At 43.9% G+C, this 14,190-nt stretch overlaps 1 protein-coding gene and 1 pseudogene across 4 annotated transcripts in view; both read left to right on the plus strand.

Annotated features, from left to right (window-relative positions):
- EIF2B3 (eukaryotic translation initiation factor 2B subunit gamma) overlaps positions 1-14,190 on the plus strand; it is a 165,785-nt gene that overhangs the window by 139,336 nt on the left and 12,259 nt on the right. The window lies entirely within an intron of this gene.
- LOC103270112 lies at positions 12,914-13,246 on the plus strand (annotated as a pseudogene).

Raw genomic sequence — 14,190 nt, forward strand, 5'->3', positions numbered from 1 at the left:
CAACTCAAAAAAAAAAAAAAAAAAATTAGCTGGGAGTGGTGGCGCTCATCTGTGATTCCAGCTATTTGGAAGGCTGAAGTTCACCTGAGCCCAGCAGGTTGAGGCTGTGGTGGCCGTGAATATGCCACTACTCTCCAGCCTGGGCAACAGAGTGAGACTGACTCAGAAAAAAAAGGGGTTTTAAGCAAAGGAATAGCAATTAAATTTGCATTTTAAGAAGATCATTTGCACTGTAGTATGGAGAATGATCTGAAGAGGGTAAACAGGAATACAACTGAAATAATCCTGAAGGCCAGGCTTGGTGGCTCAGTCTGTAATCCCAGCACTTTGGGAGGCCAAGGCAAGTGGATTGCCTGAGCCCATGGGTTCGAGACCAGCCTGGACAACTTGGCGAGACCTCGTCTCTACAATAAATCAAAAATTAACCGGGTGCGGTAGCATGTGTCTATAGCTTCGGCTACTTGGAAGGCTGAGGCGGAAGGTTCACTGGAGCCCAGCAAGTCAGCGCTGGGGTGGCTGTGAGTGTGCCCCTGCACTCCAGCCTGGGCAACGGAGTGAGACTCGAACTCAAAAAAAAAAAAAAAGAAAGAAAGAAAGAAAGAAAGAAAAATTCCTGAAAACAGAAAAGGTCCTGAACTAATACAATAAGTAGCAGTGAGATGGAGAGGAGGGATAATAAGGTGATTAAAAACTATAAAACAGCCCAGGCAAGTGAATTGCCTGAGCCCGCAGGTTCAAGACCCACCTGGGCAACTTGGCGAGACTGTGTCTCTACAATAAATCAAAAAAATTAGCCAGGCATGGTAGCACGCACCTGTAGTTCTGGCTACTTGGAAGGCTGAGGTGGAAGGATCCCTGGAGCCCAGCAGGTCGAGGCTGCAGTGGCCAGGAGCATGCCACGGCACTCCAGTCAGTGACAGAGCGAGACTCCAACTCAAAAACAAAAAACAAAAAACTATGAAACATATTGAGACCAGCCTGAGCAACATGGCAAGACCTCATCTCTACAATAAATTTTTAAAAATCAACCGGGCATAGTGGCACATGCCTATGGTTCCAGCTACTTGGAAGGGTGAGGCAGAAGGATTACCTGAGCCCTGCAGGTCGAGGCTGCGGTAACCATGAGCATGCACTCCAACCTGGGCAACAGAGTGAGACTCCAACTCAAAAAATAAAAAAATTTTTAAGAACTGTAATACATGGTGACTGCTAGCTGTATGAAGTGAAAGAAATTAAGAAAAGCTACCAGATGTCTTGCCTGAGCAATAGTTTCTAGAGTGCTGTTCACTAACATAGAAATCAGTGGAGAAGGAGCAAAATTTGCAGAGTAGGAGGTAAGGAAATTATGAATTCCATTTGAGACAAGTTGAGTGCATCATGATGTGCAGGAGGCCTTGGTATACATGGCTGGGAGCTCAAGAAAGAAACTTGTACTCAAGGTACACTTTTGGGAGTAGTCAGCATAGAGGTAGTAACTCAGTCCTTGGGAGTAGATGTGATCACTGAGGAGAGTGTGTGGCATGAAAAGAAAAGAAACCAAAACAAAACCTTAGGGAACATCAGCAATTTTAGACATAAGAAAAGGACTCTAAGGAGACTGACAAGAAATGAGGAAGGAAGGGATATATGGAAGAGAATCACCTGAGCCTAGCAGGTTGATGCTGCGATGGCCATGAGCGTGCCACTGCACTCTAGCACGGGCAACAGAGTGAGACTCCAATTCAAAAACTCCTAAGGGAGAGGACAGTTGATAGGGTAAAAGGTGAAGCCGGGCTCGGTGGCTCAGCCTGTAATCCCGCGCCTTGGGAGGCTAAGGTGAGTGGATTGCCTGAGCCCATGGGTTCGAGACCTGCCTTGGCAACTTGGCGAGACCTCATCTCTACAATAAATCAAAAATTAGCCGAGCGTGGTAGCGCGCACCTGTAGTTCCAGCTACTTGGAAGGCTGAGGCAGAAGGATCGCAGGAGCCCAGCAGGTCGAGGTTGCGGTGGCCGGGAGTGGCCATTGCACTCCAGTCTGGGCGACAGAGTGAGACTCCAACTCAAAAAAAAAAAACTGGTGAAGCCCAGATTTCTAGTTAGGGAAACAAGGTAGATGTACTCATGGAGATGAGGAAGGAGGGGCAGATTTGTGGGGAGATGAGGTCTGTGTAGGGCCCAAGAGGTTAGAAGTGCCTGTGGGACATCCAGGTATGTGGAGGTATCATTCAGTTTGTGGTTAGAGGTTAAGAGAAGTCATACCCAGAGATAAAGTCTTTGTCTCCTTGAATCATCTTGTTTTCTAACTTGCTTTCCTGTCTCCATCTTTGACTTCCAAATCTACCCTTCCATCATTGCTCATATGGATTAGAACATGTGCTTTGGAATCAGACTGCCAAACTAAATTCTGGGCTGTCACTTATTAGCCCCTTAGAGAATTGGCCTTGCCACTTGTGCCTGATTTTCTCATTATAAAATGGGGTAAAAGTGAATTCCCTCATATGTTTATTGGGAGTACTAAATGAGTTAGTAAACATAAAGCACTTAGAACAGTGCTGGGCACATAGAGTATTAGTTGCTAGTTTTATTTATTTATTCATGTTGTTATTATTACATTATCTCATTTCACAAAGGTGGCATATTGCCAACATTGTCTTTCTAAGGAGTATCTCTAATCATATCCCTGCTATTAGAAACCTTTTGAAGGCTCCCCATTACCTTTAGAATAAAACTGGAACTTCGTGATTTCTCATCATCTGGCTCCAGCACTGATTCTAGAATGTTAGGATAAGAGATGCTTGGAAACTGACCGGCTCCACTCCTGCATTTTTTAGATGAATAAATTGTAGTGTTCCAGGCATTTTTTTCTCATTGTATCCCTACTACTTCATATCCAATTTCAGACTCTTTCATAAGATTAACAGACATCACCATTCACTTAAAAAACGGAACTGCACTTACCTTCATCCATTTGATTGTCTGGTTCCAGAGTAATGCAAGAGACTTTGTAGCTTCCGTTCTCTCTCTCATCTTGCCTTCCAAGGAAGACAGGGGTGTAACTTTCCCCATTTGTTCAATTAGCAACCTCTCCTTCCCTCCTGTGGGTGGGCACAGAAGCAGGTCTCTAACACCACATTGAAGTTCAGTGTTTGTATTCTAATTGACATGAAGAGATTTAGTGAGGAAACCATACCTCCTTGAGATACTACAGTGTACCTGGGTGAGAGAACTACAAAGAAAAGGCCTAGCATATCCCAGAGTAAATTGCTCTTTTGAAGAGGCATAATCTTGAATGGCCTTATAAGATTTCTAGCTGGGGAAACAAAAAAAAGTTCAGAGGCTGCTGCTGCTGCTTTTTAAAATAAAAAGGTTGAGGTAAAGGTATAGGCAGTCCACATGGGGCTAATGACTAGGAAGGCCATTAGCGATTACCTAGTCCTGCACGTTAGCTCCTGCTGATAATCTCAGACATCCTCATCCCATATGAACTTTCCCCCCATTATTTTGGGGTCATTTAGTCTTAATTACTTCTGGTAAATTTTGGGAAAGGTAATTAGATTGCAGTCAAGTGAGTCTTGATTACCCTGCTGCTATTACATCTGGGCTGAGTGGCAGAGTAGGAGCATAAATTTGTTCGTAAGGGAGTTTCGCATATTCTTGGTGGGCTTGTCTCTACCAGCAGTGGTAGGCTGCTGAGGCTTTCTGGACAGTGGCTTGGACACTTGCCCAAAGTCCTCAGGGCTTGAGAGATGCTAATAGGACCACCTCGGAGAAGGTGTAGGCGAGACAATGCACGGAAGGCTCCTTTCTTATTGTCTGCCACTTTATATGACAGCTGATGCTCAGGAGTCCAAAGTATAATAAACACTTCATTGTCAAGGTTTGAGTGTCAGTTCTGTGGTCCCCTGTTCCTGAGCAGCATCTCCTGTATTTCTCCCTAGTCCAAGACGAATGATCCAAGCAGCAGTCTAAAGTAATACCGTCAACATGCAGGCAGGATGGAAAGCCAGGTTTTCACCTAGGTTTTCCATGCTTTCTGCAGTTAGCTAGTATAGCCCTCAATGCCAGAGAACTATTACTGTTTCTCATTGTTACTCTGAGTGTTCCATTCAGCTACACGCAACCAATTGCCCCACCTCCTGGGTCCTTCACTTTTCCACTTCCCTCTATTCCTGACATTCATCTGTCTCAATTGCCTCTCTTGAGAGTTCTTTACCTGTAGAAATTCTATCCATCTTTCAAAGTCCATGCAGCCTTCTTGAATTGTGTTTTTTTCTTTATTTTTTTATTTTTTATTTTATAAAAAGATTTTAGGCCAGGTGTAGTGGCTCATGCCTGTAATCCTAGCACTTCAGGAGGCCAAGGCAGGAGGATTGCTTGAGCGCAGGAGTTCGAGACCAGCCTAGTCAACACAGCGAGACCTCATCTCTACAGAAAGTTAAAAAATTATCTGAGCATGGTGACACATGCCTGTAGTCCCAGCTACTTGGGGAATGAGGCAGAAAGATCACCTGAGCTCAGAAGGTCAAGGTTGCAGTGAGCCATGAACATGCCACTGCACTCCAGCCTGGGTGAGACCCCCCCAACTCAAGAAAAAGTAAAAAAGATTTTAACACAAGCCGGGCTCGGTGGCTCAGTTTGTAATCGGCTCAGTTTGTAATCCCAGCAGTTTGGGAGGCCGAGGTGAGTGAATTGCCTGAGCCTGCGGGTTTGAGACCCACCTGGGCAACTTGGCGAGACCTCATCTCTACAATAAATCAAAAATTAGCTGGGCGTGGTAGCACACGCCTGTAGTTTCAGATACTTGGAAGGCTGAGGTGGAAGGATCACCAGAGCCCAGCAGGTCAAGGCTGCAGTGACTGGGAGCAGCCACTGCACTCCAGTCTGGCGACAGAGTGAGACTCCAACTCAAAAAAAAGATTTTAACACAAAAGAAGATGAAGTTTTGTTATATTCCTAGGCTGGTCTCAAACTCCTGGGCTCAAGCCATCCTCCCCCCACAAAGTGCTGGGATTACAGATGTGAGCCACCACACCCAGCCAGATTGTTCTAGCCATAAATTACTTCCCCCACCTCTGTACTCTTTGTGCACCCATAACACTTTATTTATGCCCTGTATCAATGTGGTGCTTACTGCATCTCCCTCTTCTCTTCAACTATGCTATAAATTCCTTGAATATAGAAATCCTTCTCACATGTGTTTGTATCCTATATCTCCTGAATACAACACTTAACTATATATTAGATACCTTATAAGTTATTTACTGAATGAAAATTGAAGCCAGACACAGTGGAAGGATAGCCTAAACCCAGGAGGTCAAAGCTGTGGTGAACTGTGATAGTGCCCCTGCACTCCAGCCTAGGTAGCAGAGTAAGACTCCTACTCAAGAAAAAAAAGAAAAGAGCCAGGCATAGTAATCCCAGCACATTGGGAGGCGGAGGCAAGAGGATTGCCTGAGCCCACGGGTTCGGCCTAGGCAACATGGCAAGATCTTGTCTCTACAATAAACCAAAAAAAATGTTAGCCAGGCGTGATGGCACACACCTATAGTTCCAGCTCCTTAGAAGCCTGAGGCAGAAGGATTGCCTGAACACAGGTCGAGACTACAATGACGGTGAGCATGCCACTGTACTCCAACCTGGGCAACAGAGACTCTGACAACAAAAAAAAGAAGGAAAAATGGAGATCTCTTATTTAACTCCCTTACTATAATTGGTTGAGTATTTATCACTTCTAGAAAAATTAGTAGAGTGAGGTCAGACACAGTGGCTCACACCTGTAATCCCAACACTTTAGGAGGAAGAAACAAGAGAATTGCCTCAGCCCAGGGGTTTGAGTCTAGCCTGAGCAACTTGGTGAGACCTCGTCTCTACAATAAATCAGAAAATGTAGCCAGGCGTGGTAGCATAAACCTATGGTTCCAGCTACTTGGAAGGCTGAGGCAGAAGGATCACCTGAGCCTAGCAGATTGAGGCTGCTATGGCTATGAGTATACCACTGTACTCCAGCCTAGGTGACAGAGTGAGAATCCAACTCAAAAGTAATAATAATAATAATAATAATAATAGACTGAGTATTTCACTCCTTAAAGATCACCAAAATGAAATAAAAATGAAACCAGACCAGGTGCAGTGGCTCATACCTATAATTCCAGCACTTTGGGAGGCCGGTAAGAGGATTGCCTGAGCCAAGGGTTTTAAGACCAGCCTGGGCAACTTGGTGAGACCAATACAATAAATCAAAAAATTAGCTAGGTGTGGTAGCTTGTGCCTGAAGTTCCAGCTATTTGGAAGGCTGAGGCAGAAGGATCACCTGAACCCAGCAGGTCGGGCTGTGGTGGCTGTGGGCATGCCACTGTACTCCAGCCTGGACAACAGAGTGAGACTCCTACCCAAAAAAAAAAGAAAAGAAAAAAAAACAGAGAAAAGAAGGAAACTTTATAATAAAACTAGGCTGGGTACGGTGTCTCACACCTATAATCCCAGGACTTTGGAAGGCCAAGGTGAGAGGATTGCCTGAGCCCACAAGACCAGCCTGGGCAACTTGGTAAAACCTCATCTCTACAATAAATCAAAAAATTAGTCGGTGTTGTGGTGCGTGCCTGTACTTCCAGCAACTTGGAAGGCTGAGACAGAAGGATCACCTGAGCGCAGCAGGTCGAGGCTGCAGTGCTATGAGCATGCCACTGCACTCAAGCCTGGGCGACAAAGTGAGACTCCTACTCCAAAAAAAAAACCTAGATAACTGCCACATACCCATACATACACTACAGATATAATTTCCAGATACAATGAAATTTAGATCAAATCCAAAGAGAACGCCAAGATTCAACTAGCATAAGAAATGAGAACATGGGTAAACCAAAGGAAAAATGGAAAACATCCTTTTTGCAAAATATTAAGGCATACAGAACTGAAAAATAAAAACCATCAAGGTTTATAGAAGGGAGAAAATCAGGCTAATCTCAGACTTTTCCACTGCAACATTTAAGGTCAAAAGATAGTCGAGTAACATTTAGAGAACTTAGAAGGGAGACAGTTGTAACCTAAATCTTAGAATCTGTCAAGTTATGGTTGATATAAAAAAAACTTCAGAAACATTCCAGGACTCAGGACATGTATCACTCATGAACCCTCTGGAAAACTCTACTTGAAGACATAGTATAGCCAAGAAAGAAACAACACTTGTATAACTATTAACAGGACAGGCACAGTGGCTCACTCCTATAATCCCAGCACTTTGGGAGGCCAAAATGAGAGGATTACCTGAGCTCAGAGGTTCAAGACCAGTCTGGGCAACTTGGTGACCCCTCATCTCTATAATAAACCAAAAATTTAGCCAGGCATGGTGGTGCATGCCTGTAGTCCCAACTACTTAGAAGGCTGAGGTAGGATTACCTGAGCCTAGCAGGTCGAGGCTGCAGTAGCCGTGAACGTGTCACTGCACTCCAACCTGGGCAACAGAGTGAGACTTCGACTCAAAAAATAAAATAAAATAGTTTGAGCACAGTGGCTCACGCCTATAATCCCAGCACTTTGGGAGGCCAGAGTAAGAGGATTGCCTGAGCTCACGGGTTCGAGACCAGCCTGAGCAATTTGGCAAGACCTCATCTCTACAATAAATCAAAATATTAGCCGGGCGTGGTAGCGCATATCTGTAGTTCCAGCTACTTGGAAGGCTGAAGCAGAAGGATCACCTGAGCCCAGCAGGTCGAGGCTGTGGTGGCCATGAGCATGCCACTGCACTCCAGCCTCGGTGACAGAGTGAGACTCCAACTCAAAATAATTAATTAATTAAATTAACTACTAACAAAAGAGTTTAAGGTATAAAAGTGAATCCTCTTAAACATAAGTCTAACGAGGTAAGTAGAGTTGCAAAAAATAACATAATTGGCTAGGCACAATGGCTCACGCCTATAATCCCAGCACTTTGGGAGGCCGAGGTGAGAGGATTCCCTGAGCCCATGACTACAAGACCAGCCTAGGTAACTTGGCGAGACTTTGTCCCTACAAATAAATCAAAAAATTAGCCAGGCACAGAGATACGTGCCTGTAGTTCCAGCTACTTGGAAGGCTGAGGTGGAAGGATCACCTGAGCCCAGCATGTTGAGGCTGCAGTGGCAGTGAGCATGCTACTGCACTCCAGCCTGGGTGACAGAGTGAGACTCTGACTCTAAATACATAAATAAATTAAGTAACAATTGTTAAAAGAATTCTGTCATTGTTTCTTCAGTCATAATCTTAACAACACCAAACTGAAACTTTAGAAAGATCCCATAGACTTATGGGGCTCCTAATGACTTTTGGTTCATTGCCTACCTTTGAACTATTTGCACTAAACCCATCTTCCTAAATGAAGAATTCTGCAACTTCATTCCTTAAGGTCGTTTTGTCTTTGCTTTGATTTCCTCTAACTCCGCTTTTTCTTAGTCTCTGCTTAGGGAATATAAGTATTTAGATATCTTAGGAGAGAGACATTTCTCACTACTAAACCTTCATATAGCGAAGAAAGGCACATAGAACGAAGAAATTTTCAGCCTGCTCACTAAAGCCACAACGTTTTATTTTATTTTATTTTTTATTTTTAGTCAGAGTCTCACTCGACTGTCCACCCAGGCTGGAGTGCAGTCACACGATCATGGCTACTGCAGTCTCAATCTTCTGGGCTCAGCAATCCTTCTACCACAGCCTTCTAAGTAACTGGAACTGCAGGCATGTGCCACCACACCCAGTTAATTTTTTTATTTATTGTAGAGACAAGGTATCACCAAGTTGCCCAGACTGGTCTCAAACCCCAGAACTCTAGACAATCCTCTCACCTCTGCCTCCCAAAGTGCTGGAATTACAGGCGTGAGCCACCATGCCCAGCCAGAACATTTTAATCTAGAGGACCCAAGAGCAGGAGTGACCAGAAACAAGGAAAAGGTGAGCTATTTCTTCAAGTATTATATCTCATTATATGAATTAACCTCGATAATTGTCACAAATATGATGTTGAAGGGGGAAAAGCAAGTTACAGAAGGATACATAGAAAATGATAGCATTTATATAAAATTTTAAAACATACAAAACAGTATTATATGTCTAATGTATGTAGTAAAAATACTTAGGAACAATAAACACGACAGTCAAATAATGGTTATCCCTGCTGGGGGAAGGAAGGAAATGTGATCAAAGAAAGGTGCAGAACAGACTGAATTTGTTGTTGTTGTTGTTTTGAGTCAGAGTCTCTCACTCCATCACCCAGGCTGGAGTACAGTGGCACACTCACAGCCACCCCAGCATTGACCTGCTGGGCTCCAGCGATCCTTCCACGTCAGCCTTCCAAGTAGCCAGAACTACAGACATGTGCTACCACGCCCAGCTAATTTTTTTTTTTTTTTTTGAGTTAGAGTCTCACTCTGTCACCCAGACTGGAGTGCAGTGACCACTCCCGGCCATTGCAGCCTCAACCTGCTGGGCTCCGGCAATCCTTCCGCCTCAGCTTTCCAAGTAGCTGGAACTACAGGCACGCGCTACCACACCCGGCTAGTTTTTGATTTATTATAGAGATGAGGTCTCACCAAGTTGCCCAGGCGGGTCTTGAACCCGCGGGCTCAGGCAATTCACTCACCTCAGCCTCCCAAAGGCGTGGGATTACAGTCTGAGCCACCGAGCCCGGCATAATTTTTTTGATTTATTGTAGAGACAAGATCTCGCCAAGTTGCCCAGGCTGGTCTCGAATCCACAGGCTCAGGCAATTCACTTGCCTCAGCCTCCCAAAGTGCTGGGATTACAGACTGAGCCACCGAGCCTGGCCGAATTGTCTGTTTTTTAAGCTGTTTGGTGGGTACATAGGTGTTCATTACATTATTCTCTATTTTTTCTATACTTGAACTAGTTCATTAAAAATAATACATGGTTCTTTATCTAGAGGTACACTTAGACAAGGGCCTCTTGAGCTAACCTTACGAGGTTCCCCAATAACTGGAGAGATATGGGTGGCACAACCATAATCTTTGGGCTGAAGTGGTGAGTTGGCCTAAAGGAGACCTTAGTCACATGCCTAGAAAAACTCCATGTATCTCCACTTCCATAGTCTTTTCTTCCCAGGGTTGAATGGGCTTAGAAAACCTGCCAACTAATCCCCAGAGAAGAAAAGAACCTGCCTGTCCTCAGAGTTACTGAGAAGTTTCATGGCTCTTTGCCAAATGCAGTCTAGTCAACAGCTGAGGCAGGAACCAGTAACACAATGGAGAGTTACTTACCACTGTGTAGGCCTGGGCACATTGCTTAACCTCTGAGAGCCTCTATTTCCTCTGTAAAAATTAGAATAAATACCACCATCGCTGCAAGTCTGCTGAAAGGATTGTTATAAAATGAATGTAAGGTGTTTTGTACAGTGACTGAGATATATCAGACATTAGATTATTTGAGTTCCCCTACCTCCCTGGAATGAAGTGAAGAAATCCTAACTGAAGCCAGAACAAGAATTTAGAGACACTTTCCTTCCCCAATTAGGGCTGCTTCTTCATGTGGCATGCCACAACATGGTATAGTGTGGTGTGCCTGGCCAAGCAGAAATCTTACTGTAGACCTCTTTGTTTTTTCTGATAGCCTCCTCACCACTGAAGCATTACAGTTTCAGGGTAATTTCCCAAGGTCTATATTTTTGCTTAAAATTTGAACCTACCAAAGAAAAATGAAGACCAAGTCTCCATTAGTCTTAGTCATTACTGAACAGCATCTTAGAGAATACAGCTTGGCACAGAGTCCTTAGTACCAAGCTGAGAGTTAAAAATTAGGATGTAGTGCTGGCCTGGGGCAAACTCTTTAATAGGGCTATAAGAATTCACCTTTCCTCTTTCCTTAGGCACTGAGCAGAAAAAACTGAGTCCTTGCTGTAAATTGGCAACCTGGAGAGGGCTTGTTTGATACGGTCTTGTCTTTCCATCCCCTCTAGCACGAGCAGACACACTTCTAGTAAAATCCCTGATCGTGAAGTTTCTTTCTGGATTGAGGAAAAGTTGTGTTGGGTTGAAATTTTTCCAAAGTACCTCAGCCTTACTAATGGAGGTGATTTGTGACAGCAGCAATGATACTGAGGAACAAGGTCAGAAAAGAGCTTAACACTCAGTAAGCTGTTGTCAGGTGTTCACCTCAAAGCCTTCCACAGATCCGCTGACCAAGAGCCTCAGGAGAGCCCCCAGCTCTCCTTCAGTCAAACACCACTTTTCCCTATCATGTCTGCAGACTCTACAGTAGTAATTTATGTGTTTCAGAAGAGTTACACATGAACTGGGTCAGACAAACAATATGGGTGGTTCCTGAAGACTCCCATCAGACCTGCTAAACAATAAAGAAAACCAGGTTATCTCTTGCTGTGGAAATCTGACCTCAGCCATTCTAGCCTCTTCCTTCCAGAAATGGGTCCCACTTATATCCCAAATTCCAAAATAGACAATTATCTCTAATTATGGCTGTTTGAGTTCCTGTTGGCTATTTCTTGTTTGCTGACTATGGTTACCTCTTGCCTAACTCCAAAGCAGGCATTCTTAGGCTCTTAAACTACTGAGTAAGAAGCATACCCCTATTACCACCTTGGAAAAAGAAATGAGACTTTTCAATGATAAACTAGTAGCCAATTACAAGCCAACTCTGTCAAGCCTCTGTATCTAAGGCTTTCTGTACCTCCTTATTACTCTTTTTGGGGGAATTTTCCCAAAGAGTAGGAACCACCCTAACTGCTACCTGAACTGCTTTGCAAGTTAAGCAGTTGGAAAGTTCTGGAAGTTCCCTTAAAGCCCACCCACTGAGTGTTTCCTGGGCCTGTGCCAAAAAGCAAACAAGTGCTGTCTCTGCCCATCTCTAGCCTGCATCACAGAGGTACTGTGGGTTTAGTCTTTTGCTAATTTCTGACAAGCTTTGACCTTCTAAAAGAACAGAGATAAGACTCTGGAATGCCATAAAATGCTAGAATTCTTTTTTGCATTTTACTAATTTTGGCATTTGGGAAGAATCTTTTTAATGGCCTGTGTACCAGTGTTTTCAGTCCTTGAAATGTCCTCGTCCCCAAGTACCCCCAGTGCTTCCTGGATTCATTGAGGATTTTTCCATATTTGGTTTATTTTCTTTCATTTAAATAGATGTTTACATCTATCCTTCCCTCTTTCTCCCCTCCAGCTGCCTGCCCATTTTTTACTCTTCCCATTTCTGACTCAGGTACTGAATATTCCCTTGTTAGGAAGGAGCTCCTTCCACTGAGCCATGTCAGCTCAAAATAAGGCAGTTCTAGGCCGCCTCCAGTCTTAATTTCTTTGTATTGCATCATGATTCAATGATGTATTCTGGGAAGACCAAGAAGGGGGAGGATTGCTTGAGCCCAGGAGTTTGAGACTAGTGTGGGCAACATAGCAAGACCCCACCTCTATAGTTAAAAAAAATTTTTTTAAATGACGGATTCTGGAGTCAGGCAGATCTAGATTTAAACCTGTTACATAGTACTTATGTGATTTGGGGTAAATGGTTTGACTTCTCTAACTCTGTTACCTCAACTGCAAAATGTGGTGGCTATTTTTACTGCATCAGAGATAAAAATGGTACTCCCAGATTCATCTAGAAAGGTTGTTTTCTAATTAAAAACATATTGACCGGACACGGTGGCTCACTCCTATAATCCCAGCACTTTGGGAGGCCGAGGTAAGAGGATAGCCTGAGCCCACGGGTTTGAGATCAGCCTGGGCAACTTGGCGAGACTTCATCTCTACAATAAATCAAAAAATAGCCAGGCGTGGTGTTGCACACCTGTAGTCCCAGCTACTTGGAAGGCTAAGGTGGAAGGATCGCCTAAACCCAACAGGTCGTGGCTGCGGTGGCCGTGAGTGTGCCACTGCACGCCAGCCTGGGCGACAGAGTGAGACTCCAACTTAAAAAAAAAATACGGGGCTTGGGGAGTTATGGCTAAACATCACCCAGATTTGATTTTTTGCCACAAGCAGGCTGATGTTGCCATCGAAAGAGTGTGTGAAAAATGTGACAGCAAATGTGTGATCTGTTGACTCTATGTGTATCCCTGTACCCTGGTGCACATATGTGATGAGTATAATTATGGCTCTTACCAGGGGCGCTGTGTGATCTGTGGAGGCCCGGGAGTCTCCAATGCCTATTACTATAAAGAGTGCACCATCCAGGAGAAGGATAGAGATGGCTGCCCAAAGATTGTCAATTTGGGGAACTCTAAGACAGACCTCTTCTATGAACGCAAAAAATACAGCTTCAAGAAGAGGTGATTAGTGGATGGCCCCTTCTTCCCCACCCCATCAAGCTGCTGCAGCTGCCAAAAAAGACACTGCCTACTACTAGCAGAAAGGGAGCAGAGCCCAGAGCATCAGAATTGCCTGCTAGAGTACTGGCACCTTGCCACCCTTCTCTCACCCAGACATGTGATAGGGATGGAAAAGGATTCTTAACAGAGCGCTCTAGCAGATTATATCAGAGAAAAATTGATAAATTAGTTAATGTTTTTCTTGAATTCAAGAAGGCTCTGTTCTCCATATTGATGTGTTCTCTCTACACCAAGAGCTTCTAAAAACTAATACTATTTCAGTCTTATGCTTGAGGAGTTGACTGTGAAGCTAAGCAGAGAAAAATGTGTTTTTGCAGCAGGTCTGATGGCAATTGTCCTTGGAAACCCTCAGTGTGGTGGGGAACTATCAGAACAATAAATGTGGGTGTTTAATCTTAAAAAAAAAAAAAGTAAAGCTTTTATCTATCCCAGGGGCCAGGACATTATGGGTGTTTTTGTTTGTTGTATTTTACACTACCCAGGTATTTTGTTTTGTTTTGTTTTCAACACTGCAACACCATGATTTTAGATTTTTCAAATAAAATGGCTAGACTTGTAAAATCATATAATGCCCATAGAGTATTTATTTAACACAGTACCTCGCATAGAGTAGATGTGCAATAAATGTTAGTGTTGATTATCTCTTGTGTGTGTGTGTGTGTGTTGAAGTCTCACTCTGTCACTCAGGATGGAGTGCAGTGGCACACTCACAACTACCACAGCCTTGACCTGCTGAGCTCAGGCGATCCTTCCACCTCAACCTTCCAAGTAGCTGGAACTACAGACACGTACCACCACACCCAGCTAATTTTTTGATTTATTGTAGAGATGAGGTCTCACCAAGTTGTCCAGGCTGGTCTTTTTTTTTTGAGTTGGAGTCTCACTCTG

This window comes from Carlito syrichta, unplaced genomic scaffold (assembly GCF_000164805.1).
Source record: "Carlito syrichta isolate Samal-C Ts95f unplaced genomic scaffold, Tarsius_syrichta-2.0.1 Scaffold309730, whole genome shotgun sequence".
Classification (NCBI taxonomy): Eukaryota; Metazoa; Chordata; class Mammalia; order Primates; family Tarsiidae; genus Carlito; species Carlito syrichta.